The sequence below is a fragment of the Homarus americanus genome, unplaced genomic scaffold, assembly GCF_018991925.1.
Source record: "Homarus americanus isolate GMGI-L3 unplaced genomic scaffold, GMGI_Hamer_2.0 scaffold9006, whole genome shotgun sequence".
NCBI classification, from domain to species: Eukaryota; Metazoa; Arthropoda; class Malacostraca; order Decapoda; family Nephropidae; genus Homarus; species Homarus americanus.
This window is the reverse complement of record NW_024712600.1, coordinates 451-4,587: the sequence shown is the minus strand read 5'-3', so window position 1 is coordinate 4,587 and position 4,137 is coordinate 451. Positions and strand designations below refer to the sequence as shown.

Genomic DNA, 4,137 nt, shown 5'->3' with positions numbered 1-4,137 from the left:
GGAGCTGGGGCAAAGAGGAGAGGCGAGGAGAGGAGAGGAGCGGATAAGGGAGGAGATTGGCACACACGGTGGCGCTGCCGGCGCCGAGGATAGCAAGAGAAGGTGCAGTTTGATCTGATCATCTGGTTTGCTATTTCTCTAAGGCCAACGTGTGGTCCCTCCCACAATGTCGGCTGCCTCGCTGGAGCTGGGGCAAAGAGAAGAGGAGCGGATAAGGGAGGAGATTGGCCAACGTGCGGTCCCTCGCCCAATGTCGGCTGCCTCGCTGGAGCTGGGTAAAGAGGAGAGAGAGAGCGGATAAGGGAGGAGATTGGCACACACGGTGGCGCTGCCGGCGCCGAGGATAGCAAGAGAAGGTGCAGTTAGATCTGATCATCTGGTTTGCTATTTCTCTAAGGCCAACGTGCGGTCCCTCGCCCAATGTCTTCTGCCTCTCTCTCAATCTCTCTCACTATTTTGGCCGCCGTGATAGGCGCCGCCAACAGCAGCAGCTACCTGGTTGATCCTGCCAGTAGTCATATGCTTGTCTCAAAGATTAAGCCATGCATGTGTAAGTACAAGCCGATTTAAGGCGAAACCGCGAATGGCTCATTAAATAAGCTATGTTTCATTGGATATGTAAACCCACTTACTTGGATAATTGTGGCAATTCTAGAGCTAATACATGCAATTGGTCTCTGACCGCAAGGGAAGAGCGCTTTTATTAGTTCAAAACTGGTCGGGCCCCGGTCCGTAACCCACCTGTGGTGAATCTGAATAACTTCGGGCTGAGCGCACGGTCTCCGCACCGGCGCCGCTTCTTTCAAGTGTCTGCCTTATCAGCTTTCGTTTGTAGGTTATGCGCCTACAATGGCTATAACGGGTAACGGGGAATCAGGGTTCGATTCCGGAGAGGGAGCCTGAGAAACGGCTACCACATCTAAAGAAGGCAGCAGGCACGCAAATTACCCACTCCCGCCACGGGGAAGTAGTGACGAAAAATAACGATGTGAGTGTCATCCGAGGCCTCGCAATCGGAATGAGTACACTTTAATCCTTTAACGAGTATCCATTGGAGGGCAAGTCTGGTGCCAGCAGCCACGGTAATTCCAACTCCAATAGCGTATATTAAAGTTGTTGCGGTTAAAAAGCTCGTAGTTGGATCTCAGTTCCGGACTGACGGTGCACCGCCCGGTGTTTACTGTCACGCTCCGAACAGCCGCCCCGCCGGCTCGCACGGGATGCTCTTTGTCGAATGTCCCGAGTGGCCGGAGAGTTTACTTTGAAAAAATTAGAGTGCTCAGAGCAGGCTATTTGAATGGCCCGAATGGTGATGCATGGAATAATGGAATAGGACATCGGTTCTATTTTGTTGGTTTTCGGAACCAGAGGTAATGAATAATCGGAACAGGCGGGGGCATTCGTATTGCGACGCTAGAGGTGAAATTCTTGGACCGTCGCAAGACGAACTACTGCGAAAGCATTTACATGGGTTGATGTCTTTCATTAATCAAAGAACGAAAGTTAGAGGTCTTGAAGGCGATCAGATACCGCCCTAGTTCTAACCATAAACGATGCCAATCAGCGATACGCCTATGTTATTCCCATGACCCGGCGGGCAGCTTCCTGGAAACCAAAGTCTTTGGGTTCCGGGGGAAGTATGGTTGCAAAGCTGAAACTTAAAGGAATTGACGGAAGGGCACCACCAGGAGTGGAGCCTGCGGCTTAATTTGACTCAACACGGGAAACCTCACCAGGCCCAGACACCGGAAGGATTGACAGATTGAGAGCTCTTTCTCGATTCGGTGGGTGGTGGTGCATGGCCGTTCTTAGTTGGTGGAGCGATTTGTCTGGTTAATTCCGATAACGAACGAGACTCTGGCCTACTAAGTAGTCGACGGATCTCCAGAAAATGGTGTCCAGTTCGCAACTTCTTCTTAGAGGGATAAGCGGCAATTCTAGCCGCACGAGATTGAGCAATAACAGGTCTGTGATGCCCTTAGATGTTCTGGGTCGCACGCGCGCTACACTGAAGGGATCAACGAGTTTTCCCCCTCCGAGAGGAGCGGGTAACCCGTTCAAAGCCTTTCTGATAGGGGATTGGGGCTGTAATTGTTTCCCATGAACGAGGAATTCCCAGTAAGTGCAAGTCATCAGCTTGCGCTGACTACGTCCCTGCCCTTTGTACACACCGCCCGTCGCTACTACCGATTGAATGATTTAGTGAGGCCTTCGGACTGGCGCTCTTGGATTGTCGGCCCCGTTGCCCGCGAGGGTTTTCTGGGGTCGTCCCCTCGAGCTGACGGAAAGATGTCCAAACTTGATCATTTAGAGGAAGTAAAAGTCGTAACAAGGTTTCCGTAGGTGAACCTGCGGAAGGATCATTAACAGAGAGAAAGAGAACGGGGCGCTCTTAAAACTACTACTACTCTCCTGATTTGGGCGGTCTCGGGCTCTGCTCTGGCAACTCCAGCAGCGAAAGAGGACAATCCCGGCCCCGCACCAAAAATAGGTACCACCACGCTGTAGGTGGACCACACTCGGGCGAGAGCGCGAAGACCGGAGGAGGACGGACGGGGCTTTGGACGGCTGCCCGTCCGTTCCTTACTACTGGCGAATAAGCCTCTTGACCCAAAAAGAGTGAAATTCAAGTGTCAAAAAACAACAACAAGCCGTCCGGCCAAACCCAAACCACAAACTTGGGCTATGTCTGTCAAACCCTTTCATTGAGACTCGACATGTGATGGTTAGTCGCAAAAAGACCAAATGGCAAATACACAACTCTTAACGGGGGATCACTCACCGGTCGATGAAGACCGCATAAACTGCAATGGTATGTGAATCGCAAGAATACCAGATACATCGACGTTGAACGTATACGGCAGGTATAGCCATATGAGCTGTCGCCGCATTTTCACGAGGGTCGGAATATACATCCATCGGTTGCTGCAGTTCGGTGCCTGCTGACTGTCTCCCCGACACGAGGGTAACCCGAACCGAGCTTCCGCCTTGGGGTTTAATCGCCCGCGCCTTGCGCGAGGCGTGCCCTTAAAAACAAGCAAGCCTATCACTAGTAAGTCCATGGACTTGGCGCACCCACATTCAACCACAACAAAGCGACAGTTGTCGCCCTCGCAAATAACTGGAGGCGGCGCTCTTTTGCCTGCTGTCCACAGAGACACGAATGGCCGTCGGCCGCTCATGGCTGATGCTGCACATGTTCTAAGAGGCACATGTCCTCCTCCTTCTCTCTCGGAGAAGAAGCACTCCATCCCATGAAGAGGAAACGAAACCGGGTCGGATATCTTTTAAGTAAGCCCCGCCGGAATTTCGTCTATCACCTCGAAAAGAGTGCTTGGCATGCATTGCAGTGGAACCTAAATTGATGAGTGCGCCTGGGCCCGCAGTCTACCATGTAGTGGTGCAGGCAGAGATGAGAATGCTTGGGTGACGCCGTGCTCTTCCTCACGCGCTCCTCCACCCTCTCCCACGGTCAGACGCGGTGTGGGCGTTCTCTTTGAGAGTTCGCCACGAGTCCACGTCTATCTCATGACTGACAGGCGTGGGAGGGAGGCAGGGGGAGTTCTCTCTAAACGCGTTAAAGACGGTGTTGCGCCTCATAACGGCGCTCGCCGGGATAGAGCACTAGTTCTGCAGCCGGAAAGGCCGCTCACGCCAATTAATACTGCGACTCTCGCTCTCTTTCTCCGGATAAACAAGTGCCACTGCTGTGGCATGCGGGAACGGGGAAAGAGGTCAAAGTTTAAGCGGCAAAGGTGCGGCCGAGTAAGGGCGGAACACGAGCGTATATGCATTAAAACCGTGTGTGTATATGACTCTGCGAGAGATGTTCTGCTGGAACACTTTTCCTATTGGCTATTTACCACTCAATGAGAAGGAACGGAGTCAGGGGTGGGAGTGCCGGCGCCATGGCCGCTGGTACCCCCGCGACAAGCCCCTCAAACCTTCCTGCCTGGTAATGTCGGTGGTGAAGAAAGTCGGTGGCAGAGCGTCTTCCGCTTCGTGGTTGGGGAACTTGTTCCCCCTAAGGATGATGAGACCACGATCGACCTCGTAGTAGGAGAGAGCTACCCGCCAAATTTAAGCATATTAATAAGCGGAGGAAAAGAAACCAACAGGGATTCCCTTAGTAAGGGC

General features: G+C 52.6%; 1 pseudogene; it reads left to right on the top strand.

The window, feature by feature from the left end:
- The first annotated feature begins 492 nt into the window (after window positions 1-492).
- On the top strand, window positions 493-2,366 carry LOC121863869 (annotated as a pseudogene).
- The last annotated feature ends 1,771 nt before the right edge of the window (window positions 2,367-4,137 follow it).